The sequence below is a fragment of the Coturnix japonica genome, chromosome 11 (genome assembly GCF_054131305.1).
Source record: "Coturnix japonica strain WE chromosome 11, WE-NBRP24, whole genome shotgun sequence".
Taxonomy (NCBI): Eukaryota; Metazoa; Chordata; class Aves; order Galliformes; family Phasianidae; genus Coturnix; species Coturnix japonica.
This window is the reverse complement of record NC_140673.1, coordinates 16,923,592-16,942,480: the sequence shown is the minus strand read 5'-3', so window position 1 is coordinate 16,942,480 and position 18,889 is coordinate 16,923,592. Positions and strand designations below refer to the sequence as shown.

Below are 18,889 nucleotides of genomic sequence, written 5' to 3'. Positions count from 1 at the left end.
TGCACATCTTTTTCAAGTAAATATTTTACAGTACAAGAGTCCTAAACTAAACTCCAATATTGATTATAAGATGCATTATGTTAAAGTTCTGTGTGGAAAGCAAAAAATAACAAATATCTCACAGTAAAGGTATCCACGAAAGTTTAACACAAGAGATCTTTTTTTATCACTGTGAATGCATTTTCTTGCACCAGAAGACACTGTGAACATGCATAAGTTTCCTAAGAAATTTGCTGTGCAACATTTACTTGTTAATCCATTTGGAAATAACAGTTGTCTTCAGCAAGCACACTGAAAGAACAGATCATATTGAAATGTGTGGAGAATATGGGATGATATATTGACATACACATTTATTTTTGAAGCTAGAGATTGTTGCAAATAAGTCACATACAAAAATCTGGGACTACTGTTGTCAGTGTAGTTCCACTGCTAGAACCACTATGCTCACTTCACAGAACAGAGCTTTACAGTGGTATCCTTTTCAGTCAATAACAACCAACAGGGATAATTCCTCTTTTTATGCTGTAACTGTATACTTTCTAAACTTGATTTTCCTGCTACCATATCTTAGGTAATTGTTAAATATGAGCTAGACTTCATGTCGTGACCTCTTTAGAAATATAAATCAAGAGAAATAGTAAACATTAAATAGTTTAGAATTTTAGAAATGTAAAAACAGAAACAAAAAAACCCAAAACAGATCTACACTCTGGTAGATGTATAATGAAGGGAAGGATCTCCACACTAAAATGCTTAACCTGTAACAATGATCATGAGAGCTTACAGTCCAACTTAAATAGCATATGCGCATACCGTACCATCTAACATCATATTCTAAATTTGCAGTAGAAATTAATGAACAAAAAATCTTAAGTGAAATTAAGTTGTGAAACTTGTTACAGGAAAGTCGTTATTTACATTGAAGACTGGACTGGCTCAAATGCACTGTTCATCAGTAGTAGCTTTACTACTACTTAGCAAAGGGCTAAGGCTGCGTTACAGAGCTCCAGAACATTATAGTGAAAGCCAGAATTGCAAAAACAGCGCACCAAATGTTTTTTATTTCCTAGTTTCTAGCCTCTGCTGCACCACTGCCATAGTGCAGGTACTCAAGTCACCTTGGATATTGTAACAGGATGACGAGACTTTAGAAATGAACTGCCATTTACTACAGCTGCTAATGCAGCTCAGCACTTTGAAAAGCATGACACTCCTGTTAACAGAATTGAATTTTACTGAGCAAGTGTTCAAAGAAGACAAATACCAGTTACTTATCTTCTCATCAGAGAGCAAAGGAGAAAACAATACAGATTCCACTAAGAGTCTCTTTCTGTAGCTTATTTCTTCAAGCGTTACATGAAGTAGTAAACTCTACTAACAGCACCCACCCCATCTGATTAAACATATCAGAACAAACATTGTAATACTAAAAAGTTAGCTATAACACTGCTAGGATGAGGAAAAGAATGTTCTAATGTATTTGAAGTACAAGTTACTACTACCTGCTGATACCACATTTTCTACTTTGAGTTTTTTTAATTTCCTTTTACCTTTAGGCTGCTCAAATTTCCCAGCTCTTCACTGCATCCCATTCATCTACACACACACAGTGCTTTAATTTGAATAAATAAATGAGTAAAATAGAATAATCTTAATTTAATTCAATGCCAATGAACCACAATAAGCTGCCAGAAGTTCTGACCACATAAGACAACCCATACAACTATCTCAGAGATCCCAGTGGTAAATCATCCAAGTAGGGAATAAGGCTATGTTGATGTACTGCATTTCATGGAGATGTAATAAAGTATCGTGAGAACTGGATAGGAGTAGAAACAGAGAGGTTTTGAAATCTGTAATGCGTGTTCTAGAAGAGAGTGTATTTTTCTCCAAGTTTTACAGAATAACAGGACAGATTTTAAAAGGTAATATAATTAAAGTATTCAGCCATCAAAATCTGATGCAGAAAAAGCTAAACTGAGATTTTAAAGAAATATTATAACTCATTGCACTAGAAAAGTCATTTGTTAGCCCTTTTCAGAGTGTCACTGACAAGAGCTTAGAAAAGACTATGAATGAAATAGAGATTTTGTGAAGCGCGTGATGTACATGAGTTCAGCTCCACTGACTCTTTCCTTGTACTGAGTTCAGTCCCATTTACTATTTATGGAACTGGACTGATGAATTCAATTACTGAAAGAAGTCTGTTTTTAATTCTGAGAACTACTACTTCTTTCAGTTTAAATTGATTAATAATAAAAGTTACAGCATTTCAGAAGAACAGCATATAAATTAACTATAAACTGAAGCCCTAGCCTGTGGCAATAAGATACAAAGCTTTCCTTCGTGTCTGCTTGGATGCAGCTTTCAAGCATGTTCTAAAGGTACCTCTTCTGGGAAAATATTTTACTTTATAGATATGAATTACAGTTTATTGCCAGATGTTTAAAATATCTATGATTTGGTAAGATTACTCTTGCCAACCCCCAGCTGTATCTCATTTATTTGAACTGGGAAAACACAGGGCAAATTGCTGCCCATGGAACACAAACATAAGAAACACAAGTGTCCATAATTTGTTGGAATTTTAGATCATCCTAATTTAGATATTTTTCAAAAGACATAGTGTAAAGTAGACTCCACTTAATCACCATCCTGATAAATAGCTGTAGCAGGAAGTAGAAGGGAAATTAAAAGCAAGATGCAAAAGATATTCAGCACCCATTTCATATGAAGATTTTTGATGGGCTGATCATAGAAATTTACAGTGAACTACTACTACATATACTTCCATATATTTTCTTTGGCAAAGCAATTTATTATTTTAAAAGAAATTCCTTGTACTCATGAATTAATCTACATAGATATGATTAAAGAAAAAACAGGAGTTTTATTACCTGAGTGTGTTGTTCGAATAGAATATGAAAATAATATTCTGTGTACCTCAAGTGAGGTATGCAAATACCTCTCTTTGCAAATTTTATCAAAGAAAAAAGCAGAGATGTAGGATAAAAATCAGAATCTATACCTAAGTTATATCCCAGTGCAGCATCAAGAAAAGAAGCTCAAGAAAATGAAACTGACAACACAGAAGCAGATATTTCATGTCTCAGTAAGCCTGCAGCAATGTTTAATTATCTGTGGGTTTTTTTCCTATACTTTTTTTTTTTTTTTTAGTTAACCAGCAACAATATATGGGGTAAATACCAATTCACACTACACTATCCATCAAAGATATCTGCAGATCATTAGGTACGGTCACCATCAAGCAAAAATTGCAAGCTCAAGAACTGAGAACTACATAGCTTTTCAATACATTGTACAGCTCAAGTATTTTATCCACTCAAGTATTTTTATGCCTTTTGAAGGTTATTTATAACCACAAAGGTAATTTTGTCCTCTTTGACTAGTTAAAACTTCAATTTCTAGTTCAGAAGATACTCCTAATAGAATAATTTTTAACTGTTACAAATCCTTCCTATGACTCAGCTGAGGCTGAGCTTTCCCCTTGTTTTACAGGTCACAGTTAAGTCCAGACCAAGGAAGAGTAGAAAGGCATCAAGAGAGAAGCAAAGGAAGAAGAACATGTAAGAAAAGCAGAAAGAACTGCAGAAGGTTAGAGTGTGGCTGACAGTCTTTGAATTCCCCAGGATCACAGTCAGCAATGAGGAGAATTACCTTGCTTTTGGAAAAGGCAAAGGAAGGATGTCAGCCACAGGAGGTAAAGAAAAATGCAGGCAGGAGAAAGCAGTGAGCTACTCTGTGGACAGGAATGTCTTGGGAGTAATGCAACACGGGCAAGATAGCCAATGGCTTATAAACATGCACATGGCACACAAAATAACGTAACATTTGATTACCCCTATCAGTCTTGTTTCCTTGGACACCAATTCAAGCAAACGTGGAAACTACCTCTTCACTCATTGACAAGCATGTTTCAAGAGCAAATACCTTACACCCTTGTACCCAAGGGTATTAACCAGTCATTACCTCACATTTCTTTCTTTCTCCTAATGGGCCCCATTTCATCTCCCCAGGTATTAAGAGCTGCTTCATGGCACATCCACACAAGCAATCTGTAACAGCGCACTTAACCAGACAGCAGGGTACTGAATAATGAGCCCATCTGTATCACCTTCCTAACCCTGTCCTGAAAGCATCAGTAAGCTCAAAAAGCAACATTTTCAAGGTACCTCCATCAGTCCAAAGAAGTACTCTTTGCTTTGGTACTCCTAAGGCAGTTCTTGTAAGTATATAAAATGAGAATTTTACTGTTCCGACAATATAAATATTTAACTGTTTTGGCAGATAGCTAATAATAAAATCTCTATTCACAATAACACCTTTGTAAAAGGGAACTAGAAGCAAATGAGAATCTTCATTCTTTCTTTAAAATATTATATCACAGAGTATAACGGTTAGTTCAAAAAGATTTTTTTATCCCTGAATTGGCACTCAAATTAAAAGAAAACAGATCACATTTTTGGTGGATTATTTTTTTTAAATGGACACCCAAAACAAAGAAGATTCTGAGTTATTCTGTAATATTCTGTTGTAGCAAAATAAAACTCCTCTGATAACTTTCTCTTACTCATTCCTCCAAAATGGAAATGCCATTCACTTTCTAACAGAAGGAGTAGATGGCGTTGTATAGAAATTAAATGGTCAGTGATGAAATCTAATACCTATTTCAGATTGATACAAGAGTAAAATAGATTTCTAACCAACGGGAAATCATAACTATAACCATATTTTTACTTCCCTCAGTTCCTGATAGATTCAAAGCCAAAGCCGTTAATCTCCATTTATGTCTAGATATTTCAAATATTTTCAATATAATTGAAATTTTTAAGCAGTTGCTACCAAGCTGAATCTAAAACTGTTCCACTGTACTAAACTCTGGCACTATTTTTTCACATCAGATTCTAGTGTGGCAATCCCCTTGATGTCTAATTTTTTGACAGCAATTCAGTTTTAGATGGATTATAATAGGCTCTGCCTGAATTCTGCCAGGATTGAATTGTTATTGATTGGTATGAAGCAATGGTGTAGAAGGGTACATTTCCAAAACATGTATTTGAATGAGTCAGATCCTCTGACAGCTGATTTCGATAGAAAACCTGGGGTCATCTTGGGCACTGATTATTACACACCTTCGCATTTCTTTCATCACTGCAAGCTCAGCTTCTTACTCAATGAAAGACATTTTCTCTCTGAGGCTTATACATAGATTCTTTCATATAAGATATCATAACCAGCCTTTTTTTATATATATAACCTTGCTTCACTTTAGGCTGAAACAGTACATGTGGCCCATTAGAATGAAATATCTGCTTAAGTTTGATCACATTTCCATGTCTGGGACAAAGCCAGCTGTCAGTAAAGTCAGTGGCAGCAAAGTACAGAAGTAAGTTAGCCCTATCAACTTCTGTGAATGGATCTCAGAAGCTCAAATGTGTTAAAAAAGCCAGGCCAAAACCTCCAAAGCAAAATCAATTTTACTCTGCAGGCTGCAGCTCACTATAGAATCATAGAATCACTCAGATTGGAAAATATCTTAAAGATCATCAAATCCAACCATGAGCTAACCACAGTACCCTAACTAACAGTCCTCTACTAAATCATGTCCCTGAGCACCACATCCAAATGGTTTTCAAACACATCCAGGGATGGTGACTCAACCACCTCCCTGGGGAGCCTATTCCAGTGCTTAACAAACCTTTCAGTAAAGAAACGTTTCCTGATATCCAACCTAAACTTACCCTGGTGCAACTTGTGGCCATTTCCCCTCGTCCTATCACCTGTCACCAGTGAGAAGAGACCAACCCCGCTCTCACTGTAAGCACCTTTCAGGTACTTGAAGAGAGCAACGAAGTCTCCCCTCAGTCTCCTTTTCCCCAGACTAAACAGCCCCAGTTCCTTCAGTCTCTCCTCATAGGGTATATTCTCCAAGCCCTTAACAAGCCTTGTTGCCCCTCTTTGGACCTGCTCCAGCACTTCAATGTCCTTTCTGTATTGATGTGCCTAAAACTGAACATAGTACTCAAGGTGAAGCCTCACCAATGCCGAATACAGGGGCAGGATTACTTCCCTTGCCCTGCTCAGCACACAATTCCCTTTATAAACCAGGATGCCATTAGCCTTCTTGGCCATCTGGTCATGCTGCTGGGTCATATTCTGCTGTCTGCCCATCCAGACAGGGGGAAAGGGGGGGGGGGGGGGGGGAGGGATATTGGAATTTAAAAACAAAACAAATTTTAACATCAGTGAGCTTCAAATCTGCTGTTGATGTAGGAAACACTAGCAATTATCAAACGTAGACTAAGCATATCAATTGGGAGTTTTAATCAATCTACTTCAAGAGGGTTTAGGAAGGAGAAACTGGTGGCAGGCATTGGATGCTGAGTGCCAGATTCCTACCTCAGCACTGCATACCAGCCTTACTGAAGCCACCTTATAAGCACATTTTTACCCCATCGCTGTAGGCTCAGCTTCTCAGTCTATAAAAGATGTACTTCTCTGTGCTGCTGAGTAAGTTGAAAGTATTCAAGTTCCATTGCTATACTTACAATTGCAAAATATACCAAATCAACAAAAATGTATGCATTCAACTTCAGAAGATGAAGTGATGCAATTAGTAACATTACACTTATTTTATTACCATTGCTTTGATTTAAATTGTTAGCAGTTTAAACATCTTAATTTCTGAGTGAATTATATAATTATTTTTGTAGCCTGTTCATTGACTTTTTTTTTTTTTTTTTTTTTTTTTAATGATTAGGATGTAGTAATTTATTAACTCAATTAAACTAAAAAGATATAAAGTAAAATCTGGCAAGAAGCATGTCACAGTACTAACTACTTGGCTGGAAAGCTGGGGATAAGCTACCAGTGAATGTAAGAATTTCAAAGGGCACATTTTATTCCAGAGTTCTAACTGCAGAAGTTAGATTTCTGTTAAAATGACGCAGCTGCTTCCCCATTTTTCTGCTTCTGTTATTGCTTTTATGATAGATCATATTAAAAAATCTTTCCTGACATGCTATGGTTTTCCCTGATGATATCGTTATTAGAAAACACTGTCTACTGTATCAATAACAGTAAATACAAGCAAGGACAGGCTGTATTGAAAAAGAAACCCTTAGCATTCAGTTAGTGCCTAATAAATGAAATTGCCTCCCCTGAAATCTATTAATACAGCAAGTGTAGCACATCTGTCTCCACTGGGCAGCTGCACATTATTAGCCCTTCAAATGTTCTCAGTCAAGCCACTCAGGAAAAGATCCCAACCTCACCAGTGGCCAAGCTCAACTGGATGCTGTGTCCCACAGCAAGATCTGGCACAAGGCTACTGCCAAGTAGCAGAGGGTTCATAGCACACCAGCCTTACCCTTAAAACTGAAATCCCACTCACTTCATACTGCTGGTCAAGTATCTCACGGAAGCTTAGCATTTACTCACATTTCACCATAAGTAAAATAATTACATTTACTGGTAAGTCTGAATCTTGGCCTCCTCCAGAAGCCAAATCATAGAAAAAAATAGATAACCCTTAATAAGCCCTAGAACTGGAGGTGCAACTCACAAATACAATGCATCACAGTAACTGAAATAACTTGTTTTAAAAAAAAACACATCTGCTAATAGACAAGTGTTTGATATCAGTAACCAAATAATGCTCAGTACATGTCTGATGCATCTCATCTCCAAATAGCAGATGAATATTAGCTGATCAATCTTTACATGTCACAGAGACAAAAGTTAGGCATTATACAAAACTCATTTCCTCTGGAATAATGGAGGTGCTAAAAACAAGAAAACAAGGAAATAAATACAACAGCCGCTAGCACAGCCACAGTGATGCGGTTTTGTTCCAGAAGGGCCCTTTATTTTAGAAACTGGTGATCACAGTCTGAGACTGAGATCTACCCATTAAATGTGAGTGGATACTGAAGTTGTATGTCCTGGACGCCAAAATACTCATTTTGAAATTCTTTGTACAATTTAACCTTCAAATGCTACAGCCGGTAGTAAGTTTCCCTGAATTAACAAGAGTAATAAACAAGAGTCTCATTACATATTTTTTTTTAATCTCTCTAATGAAGTTCTCTATCCCATAACTTCTTGCAATTCCCTAGTTCTCTCTTCATTGATTTCTTTATTCTTTGATATGACACAGTCCTCTGTCATTAGTAACCACAAATCTCAATTTTCTGGAGTGCAGAGTATTAAAAGGATAGGAAGGCATATTGCTCTTAAAACTGTGGCCTAGCCAGACAGACAGTTCATTGATGTACCAGTTTTGCCACCTCAGTGAGGAAAAAACACACACAATTGCTCAAACTGAGGGGTCAACCTGCCTCAAGCCTGGCTGCCTATCTTCAAGTTGTTTCAGTTCACCTTTATTCAGAAATAAAGTGAAGGATTTTTAAAACACGCTGGGACAACTCTTGGTGCACTCCTTACAGTTTTGAGTCCAGCAAAATCTGATTCTCTTGGGAGTCCCTGGAGATAGCTAAAACAACAAACAAAAAAACCCCTTCATATCATGTTTCTTTGCAGAGATCATTAACTCAATTAAACAAAAGAGAAATAAAGTATTTTACTGTTCCTAATTACAGTTTTACAAAATTTAAGACAACACACAACAACAAAAAAACTAATATAATTCATTCTGAAATTAAGATATATTTATTTTTTAAAACACCCCCAATTGCTATTAAAGCAAGTGTAATAAAATAAGTGTGTTGGAACTAATTATAGCAGTTCATCTCCTGAAGTCAAATACATGCAACCATGATGACCTTACGTATTTTGACAAATGAAACTTGAAAGAACAAACATAGCTCATCAGATCCATACCCTTAGCAAGCAAATAAGGTCAATGCTACAGGCATATAGCTTTCGCTGCTTTTCTATCTTTAAAGAAGATGTCAAGAACACACAGAGCCATCTCTGTGGTCTAACATCCACAGAGGGTCCCAGAAAAGGCGCAAGGTCTTTGCCATCTTGTTGGCATTAGAAGAATGGACATAAAATTCTGTTAAGTGCTGTCCCATCAGCACATTGACAACTATTTGTTTAAAAAAATAAAATTAAAAATAAAAAAATTAAAAAAAATAAAAAAAGAAAAACAGAAGGCAGAAGGCTTGTGTTTCTGTTTCACACATACCTTATCCGAGGATCCAATCTCAATAGGCAATTCTTGAGTTTTACAGAAGCCTTGAATGTTTCTGCAAATAATTATGAGATCAATTTTTTGTTTGGTTTTGGTCACTTTTGTTCTTGTTTTAGCTTCAGGTACTGCAGACCAGAATCCAGGAAATTCGGTAGGACAATAAGCAGGAAAAAACAAAACAAAACAAAGGCCTGCCTTCCTACAAGGTCATAGAGTTCCTGGGGACTGCGGATCCCTGCTGAGAACCACCGCCCCCTCTTTTTTGCTAATTGATTTTCTTGCCCACTAGTGACTTGCAGACTCTGTAGGAGCTTAAGAGATGTACCTCTCAGAAGTGAAGTGTCATTAACAAAAAAGCTGTTTCGAGAGGATGAAGGCCTATGTTATTTTGTAACATACTTATACAGCTGACATGCACACTTAAACAGATACAGTGCATATTAACTGCAACAAAGCAGCAAAATTACTGTTCAACAAGCCTAGGCAGAACTCTTGAGCAACAGAAAAAAAAAAAAAAAAAAAAAAGAAGAAGAAGAAAAAAAAAAAAGGAAAAAAAAAAACCCCAAACCTAATCATCTTGAGTTAAGGATAGTTGACTTTTTGTCTATTAGAGTAGCTTTTGATGGTGTAGTGTAATTAAATTTCAACTCAATGCGTCCAACTTCTGCAACAAATGATATATATTTCTCTTCCTTCTCTTTGTGGCTGCTGACTAGAATCACTGTGGCAAGCCGTAAATGATGTATGAAATGAAAAATCCTTGCTCACTGCAAAGAGAGAATATAGACAGGGCTCAGCAATTGCTGCTGGGCCATGCTATTTGCTGAAATATTCAGCTCAAGTATGATCACACAGGCTTGCCAGTGCTGACACCAAGCAGCAAGATGCATATATCATTTTTCAATCTTATCCACAACCAAATGACAAAGTGATAGCCAGCAAGATAAATTCAGAAAAATAAATAAATAAATTACTAAGATCCCAAATGTAAAGCAGCATTATTTGTTTTCATTTACTCCAATGCCTAATACTCAAGTGCCTCTGTCTCACTAATGCTCTGAACTTTTGAAATTCATAAAGTGATATCAAAAAGAGATGGACAGGTAGAAAAACTATTAAATGACAAATAGTTTGGGCATTCCAGAACACTTGTACAAACTACTGAACATATATTGAACTGGTGCCAATAGCAAACACTGCAACCAGGAGGGTTCTTTGAATATTTCTCACTAAAGATGGAAGCAAAGACTCTTCAGTCCACAAGATGTACACATCCATACCTCAGTACAAATCAAAAAATAATTTGTCTTTTTACACAGCACAGTTGGTATACTGGAGATATATGTGTTAATTGCTGAGACTTAGGCTATGACTAAGCTGACTTAGTAACAGACAGGTGTCAACAAATGGAAGTGTGAGAATAGCAGGAACTCTACACTCTGCACATTAAAGAGATCATGGTTTTCTCTATTTTACCGAAGGCAAATGAAAGAAAGCCTTGCTGTGAATTGAATTAGAAACCTGCCCTGACTTTAACAAACTAAACTGGAAAAGGAAAATAAGGAAAGAAGAGCAAGGACTACTTAAGCCAGACAAGTTCTCATCAATTAGGGAGGGCCAAGATGAAAGATGTCAAAATTGCTGATGCAGTACAAGATACTGAAGGGTGGTTCTCATTCTGTCACTAGAAACATTCAGAATGGACACCCAAATACCACAAACAACTGTTTGGAAGAGCTGTCAGTTACTAGCTTTCCCATGTAAGAAATGAGAACAGAAACACTGAAAAGAAGGTTACTGCCTTTGCTGTACATTTATGACTTCTGTGTCCTGAAATGATTGTGAGCTTGACTGACAAAATGCAGATCATGTAGCACATAAGGGGTTATCTTTAAAGATTTTTATTCTTGAAGCCCTTCAAAGATCACACAAGTTGGAATTTGAGATTTCTTTCTGCTTCTGTGCTGTTCCTTTCCTCTCTACCATTGAGCTGGCTGCAAAGGTTAAAAACTTGTCTCACCTCCCCTGAAGGCAACCAGCAAAAGGGAATCTCTAAAAAGACTTAAAAATCCTTATACTTTAAAATGTATTAGCTGTTAAACTTTGGTTTTGTTCAGACATTTTTTTTACATACACATTTTCATGCATTATGGAAGTTTGGAAGTCTAGCTTTACATACTTAATGTTTAACCTTCAGGGCATATTTTTGACTTCTTACCCCCTCTAAGTGAGTGTTAATTCAAACTAGTCAAAAGGGCATGAACTTGAACAGAAGATCTCTTTTCAATGTTATTTTCTCCAGACCTTTCAAAGATAAGGTTAGATATATGTGTCTGATCCAAATGTGGTGCAAGCATTTAATGGCCCTCAAAGCACTTGTATAGCACCTTGAGGCCAGAGTTGATGAACTGAAGGAGCAGGGAAACACGGATGTCTCTACAGAAATGGCAAAGCAACCCTACATCAGAGCAGTCTATACCTATGATGCAGCAGAGCACACAGGCCATACTAGGTGAGCTGGGGTGGGGAAGAGGGAAGGTCAGTACTTTATAGATATTAAAAATAATAATAATAAAAAAATGATCTGCAAAATCTACTTAGATCTATTGTACCCACAATGATACAATCCCAACCAACTGTTACAAAGATGTTAGAAGTGTCACTGTGTTAATCACTTCTTGATCAGGGAATGAACTCTGACTGAACGAGGTATTTTATCTAAGGTCTTTCTCCTCATGTGTTTAAACAGCAAGCAGTACAATGACAGCACGGTCTGCAAATAAGGCTGCTGTGTATTGCTGTAGTCTGAATATTTTTCTTGCACATAATTTATTCTGAGCATTGTTCTAACATCTACAATCCTCAGTCATGGAGCAGGACCCCACTGAGAAAACCAAGTCTAATAAAACAGCAGTAACAGGCAACTTCAGCCCTTTGTCTATAAATTAGATAGCTTAATATTGTTACAGCCTAAAGATGAGCAGAACTCCATCTGTGCATGGCTTTCTGCCTTTGTGTGTGACCAGGTGCTTAAAGCCTGGGACATCATTTGCTTCCTTCCTACATCAGGGAGGACCAGCTGGGAGCTCCCACTGCTGCTCCGTTGTAGACTGCCAGAGGACCAGGAACCAGGAGCCAGGCCCCACGGTTAACAAATCTGAACAAATTCAACTGAATGTTTGGAAAGTTTAGGAGAGTTTAGAAAAGGGATTTTTCAGCTACCTCCTGAAGAGACGTAACTGTCCATATTCCTGGTCAGCAAAAAGAAGAGGAGAAAACAAACAAACAACAACAAAAAAAAAAACACACAAAAAACACTGATGCAGAAAAAAAAAAGGCTCAGAGAAAAATAAAATTAAATTTGAATACTGAACAGTTAAAGATATAATAAATACATAAATAAATAATCTAGTTTTAAGAAACAACAAAACAAAACAAAGGTGATTCTGTGAAAGGCTGTTGCAAGTGAAAAATTATAAAATTATAGAAATCTTTAGGTCGGTGGGGATTTTAAAGATCATCTAGTTCCAATCCCCCTGCCATAGGCAGGGTTGCCAACCATTAGATGAGGCTACCCAAGATCCCATCCAACATCATCTTGAATGCTTCCAGAGTTGGGGCACCTATAATTTCTCTGGGCTATCTGTGCCAGCTCCTCACCACCCTCTAAGTAATTTATTTTCTTTTTTCCTAACATCTAACTTAAAGCTACCCTCTTGTAGATTAAAACCATCTAGTTCTATCACTATCAGATTATGTAAAAAGTTAGTCCTTCTACAACCTGTAAATTCCCTTCAGGTACAGGAAGACTGCAACAAGGTCTCCCTGAGCCTTCTCTTCTTCAAGATAAACAAGGTTGAGGAACAACCCCTCTTCACAGAAGAAGTGCTCCAGACTTTTGATCATCTTCATGGCACTCCTCTTACTTACTTAACAGTCATGCATTCTTTCTGTACTGGGGCTCCAGATTTGGGCATACTACTCCAGATGGGGCTCCACAAGGGCAGAGTAGAAAGGGACAGACACCTCCCCCTCTCTGCTGGACATCCCCCTTTTGATGTAACCCAGGATACTGTTGCCTTCCAGGGCTGTAAGCACAACCTGCTGGCTTGTGCAGCTTTTCATCTGTCAAGACTCCCCAAGCCCTTTTCCACAGCATTGCTCTCAATGAACTCTTCACTCATGACTGACCTCCATCTGGACATAGAGCCACAGTCCTCCAGCTAAGATCATGCAACCCACTGTTTATTCACTTAATGCATATCTCTTCAATTCAGAGATACAGATGTGGTGTTAGACCACATCAAAAGCCTTGTGCAAGTCCAGGTACATGACATCAGTTGTCCCACCTTTACCTACCAGTGCCATCATTCCATTATAGAAGGTCACCAGATTGGTCAGACATGATCAGCCCTTGGAGAAGCCATTAAGAAATAGAAAACAAAGGGCAGAAGAAAGGGATGGAAGTTAAAGAACTGAACTGCCTTTGGCATGACACTGTATTAGGGCAACAGCCGTCTCAACTCTCTGTTAACTTGAGGAGAATGTACCTAATGCATGAATGTTAAGAAAAGAGGTCTCCCTCTTTTCCTCCTCCAGCACGAGCAGGTATTTGACAACACAAACAACAAATATGGTGCATATTGACAAGGAAGATAACCCTAGTGCCTGCATGAACCATTTTTATTTTCTCCCATCCAGTGCATTCCAAGGCTGCAACTTTCACTCTGATAAATCTTATCAAAAAAGATGAAATCTTTGCAGATTTAAAACAAGAAATGTATTACCTAGTCTCAAAATCAGACTGTTAGCTATAGCAGTGTCTACAAAAGGTCACAAGTAAAACCCAATTTTAGTCTAAGCTCATTTCGATTAAAGTTTCATGTTTACCAATGGAATACTTTTCTAATTGCTTACTCTTACATGGGATTTCAAGATATATTTGACACACTTCAGACAAAAGTTCAGAGTTAACAAACATAACCTGTCTACTAAATGCCATTTTCATTAATCAGCAATTTTATCATACTGAATTCATTCAGAATTCTAGTCTGAGGTGCAAATATAAATGTTCTGTCTCTGCCACCCAGCTGTCTTTGTTACAATCTCCACCATTACGGCTATCAGTCAAAGGATACACAGGTTCACAAAAACTCATTAATGGTTTCTTCCTGGTAATCCTGGGTGCTAAACTATTATTCCTACTTTATACATGCCAATTGGCAGCTCCTTACTGTAATCTGTTCATTACACATGTACTGTCCTATATGAAATATCATGAGATAGTCATACATATTTTCTGTTACACTTATAATTTTCTTTGTTATGTTTCTGTATTGTACATATCACATCACTAATGGAATATTTTTTTAAGTGTAGGAGCCAATGCACTCTGCATCACATTCCACAGTTCGAACTCCAAAGTTCCACATAGGTTTTGTTCATATATGATTTGGGATGATGAGTGCCCACTCCAGATATGCAGCTAAGAAACAGTCAGCTGCATCTGGGAATAAGATTATGCTCTCACAGTTAGCTACATTCATAGACTGGTTACAGGAAGAAATATATATTAAGGGCAATAGCACACAGAAACAGGATAATTTTCATGCAGATATCATAAGCGAACTTCAGAATAACATAGCTGAGTAGAATGCCATAAAGTTATCACCTAAAATCATTTCCTACGACAAGGGACAGGGGGATCTCAGGGTTTTCTTTGTTTCTTCTTTTTTATTTTCCCTTCAAAAAAGGCATAAAGATGATCCTGGAAATGTGACAACTGTAACATTTTTTTTTAATTATTATTATTTTCAAAATAAAATAAATAAATCCAGAAACAACAGCAATCAGAATAAATTAATCATGCTAGGAACAAAACAAGCCATCTCCTAGGAAGGAGTATGAGTCACTGTCATCTTCTTAGCAGTTTGGGGATTGTAAACAAAACTGAACGAGGAAAATATTTACATGAGATGTGAAATCTTTTGACAAAAGAAACTAGATCTTGAAGTCAAACAATTAGATACTAACTTAAAGACATGAATTTTCAACAAATGATCAGTGTTCAACATGACAGCTAGATAGCCTTGGATCCTACTAGATACTCTGGATAGAACTCACTATTTCGCTTATCTTTTGTTTCCTCCACTCTACTATCTGTTTGTCATGTTTTAAATTTATCTGTAAAGTATTCAGATAAGAAATATTCTCCTGAAGCACATGACTAATAAGACTTCCTCTCTTGACCAGAATTTCTGTACACTTACATGTCTGAAATCTGAGAAACTGACTTTGACCTAAGATTTTATAGTAATTTGGAATTACAGGGTTAAAATTTTATCTAGAGTTAGAAAGTTAGGGTTTAAAATATTAGGGTTTAAATTTTTCTGTTGGGAAGGAGAGCACTCCTACAGTTGTGAAAGTCAACTTTTCCCCTCAAATCACAGCAGTGACACCTTTTAAATTTAAGTACAGGAACAAGAGTAAATGAGAAAGTTTAAGGAATACTGCCAGTCATAAGGCCCAGTGAACATTAAAAAATTAGTTTTTAGGCTGTTTCTCAGTACTGAATGATAGGAGGATCACAAATGCCCAGGTAAGAGCAATGGAAGAGATATTTCCTAAAAGATAAAACAATCAAACAAAAAAAAACCAAGAAACTCAAATAGAAACATAATTTATCATAAGCTCTATAGTCCTCTGTAACTTAAGCAGAACACACAGAAAAGGTACTCACTGCACAGAAATAGCAGGAGAAAAGAGCTGTACAGTTGCAAAGATAAATGAAAAGTAAGTGGAGGGTCAAGAAGTAGTTACTGTGAACAACACAAAGAACATAAACTATAGGGGTGCTGCCAGTGCTGTTATCACTGACACAGCAAAGAGAAGAAGATGTACCTTGGATCTTTCACTACAAGAAAGTAATCCATCAGCATACCAGAAAAATTCATACTGGCCATATGACTTTGCTACACTTACCAGCAACATTCACTGCTATACCTGGGAACCTCAAAATACTGTCAGGACAATATCTTGCACCTCTGTCAATGCAACATCAAATGTTTCTTTAAAGCACTGTCTCTCACTCAATAAAGCCAATCCTTGAGACAGAGTGAAGTCACACTCCCAAAACGGACAATACACGGACAAGCTGACAAACCTTTCCACACTAATATCTTGGCTTGTTGCCTATCCCAGCAATTGATAACAACTTTGGAAAATTAGCTAACTTTTCTTTACACCTTTGGGTTTAGCAAAGATCACATATCAGCACTTCATGACCAAATTAACATGAGGTCTATCCCTTTCCCTAAGGCCATTTCCCTGGCTTTATTACTGCTGCTAATATTGTAAGGGTATCGTGAAACAGCCAAATCACACATGTGCCACTTTTAGTGCATTGCCCAAACCTGTTGGAACATGATTTTTGTAAGAATGATGAGAGTAATAAACACCTCCTGGCAGAAGCTTGCAAAATCTGCACACATTTTACTCACTCAGTAATGGGCCATAAAACTCTTAGAAAACTGCAGGAGAAAAGCAATGCATATGTACATACACAAATTAAAAGAAATGTGAAGTCAACAGAATGCTGCTCTTCTATACATTTAGAAAAGGCACATGTGGCTCAAGAAAACTACACATACACTCAACAGCACTCATAGTTGCCAGATATGTTACAGTTTTTTAGTTTCTAAGAACATACCTTATTCCAGAACACTCAGGGATCCACTCACTCCATTCACCTCAGCAGGATCCCAGGTCTTAGTCCTTTGCAATACTATGATAGCATGGGTAGAAGAGTCTTGAAATGAGCTCTCCTTTAAAGACCAATTGGACCTATGGACACATATACCACTGGGTATGCAGCAGGAAGGAATCCCAGACTTCTTCACTAACTAAATATAAACCTTACTGGAAAGGTTTCAGATATTTTGCATCCTTTTGAGAAGGGAGTGATTTCCTTGTTGTGCTGCCTCCCCATTTGACTTGCTTTTACAAGAACTACTGCTAACTTGCCACGGTCCTCCCAGAAGCACAGGTGATGTGAATTGCTCTCACACACAGCTGAATTTCTGGGTTAAGAAGGACAATCATGCTGCTTCTCTGGCACCCAACAGCATGACGTTACTGACACACAGCTGGCTTTCCTCCAAACCAGTGTCCAGTCAGATGGATAACAGAAATGCTAGGGATTTTCTAAATCGGAGAGACTAAATTTAACTCTTCTGCTAGAAGAATTCTACTAGTAGGTAAGGAAAGCCCAGGTAATTTGTGTATAAAATGCAATCAAGAATGGCATCAGTTTTTTTAATGAAAGTTCTGATTAACTCTGTTATTCAAATTACATAACTGAACTATTAGTGCAGCAGGGCAAATTTTTGCTTACTGAGGTCGCAAAGCAAAGCAAGACCTGAAATTGCAAAACGTTTGATATATACCTTCTGCTTCAAAGAAACAAAGGAGCTGCAGCTCCTGCGTTGCCAGCAGCACGGCACAAGTGTTTCCTGAACGCAGAGGAAAACTCTAAATATGCAGAGAAACAATGACTGGATAGCAAAAAAAAAAAAAAAATCATGGAAGAACAAGTTTTAAAATACAAGAAAGTATTTGTCCCTTGTTTTGCTTCCTTGTTTTAGGAAATCTGGACCTTGTAAATAGCACTTGTCTTTAAAGAGGGTAAACTCTGAATCATACACAGGAAAAGCATGGGGGGGGGGGGGGGAAGAAAAAGAAAAAAAAGTAAGTTTTGGTTTCTTTGTTCGTTTTTTGCACTGAAACATGCCAAAATGAACAGGCTTTAACTGAACTGCATATTCTCCAGTCTCCTTCAGTGTGATAGAGATGGCCCTCCTCCACTGCTTCTCAGCGGCACTTTGCCACCATTGCAAAATAAATAATTTTTTAGATAAAAAATCCCAAATAAATTTCTATCTGGTAACTGGTCAACTAAGTGACTAATTGTCACGGAGTTCTCTCTAGAGCTCATTCTGTGACAAAGGGAACAAACCCGGGGAGAGAAGAAACGAAGTACTTCCCCTCTCTAACAGCGCGGTGCGGCACGGCACGGCTCAGCCACGTGCGCTCCGAGAGAGGGGAAGGGAGATTGCGAACGGGTCTAGGAGGGAAAAAAAGAAATGGAAAAAAAAAAAAAAAAAAAAAAAAAAAAGGAACGATCTGAGAACTAATGGCAGTTTAATGAACCCAATGACACTAAACAACAACGTGAGAGTTTCAACAAGGAGAAAAACAAGTCCAAATCTCACCGGCGGGCTGTGGGAGGTGGGAAGGTTCCAACCACGCTGTCTCCTCGCAGGGAACCGGGCGAAACCTGTACCCATCCCGACCTCCGGTCCCCCCCCCCACCCCCCATGCCCATTTAAGGCAATCCACTGAAAAGAAGAAAAAAGAGAAAAAACTTGTCTCCTTGACTCCCATTATCCCACACGATGTTCTGATGCAGAATAGCAACACGACCCAAATTACAAAATCACAACACTAATTCACACTGTAGAAACAAACTGAATGTTTCTTCATCAACATAATTTTGGCTAGAACACAGAAAAACTTTGCTATGTTTTCTATCTTGCTCCTGTGTGAATGTAGATTACATTAAAGAACCATACTGAGTTTCACACCAAGCACCTCTGGATGGAGTCATTCTTCCACGTGATCATCTTTGAAATCTTTCCAGCTGCCCATTCA

At 37.6% G+C, this 18,889-nt stretch overlaps 1 long non-coding RNA gene across 1 annotated transcript in view; it reads right to left on the bottom strand.

Moving 5' to 3' along the window:
• The window catches only part of LOC146759044 (uncharacterized), a 162,956-nt gene extending 144,312 nt beyond the window's left edge, over positions 1-18,644 (bottom strand). Inside the window, exon 1 of the long non-coding RNA XR_014933024.1 lies at positions 18,451-18,644. This is a non-coding gene — a long non-coding RNA (uncharacterized LOC146759044). The remainder of the gene's footprint in view (positions 1-18,450) is intronic.
• Positions 18,645-18,889: the final 245 nt, after the last annotated feature.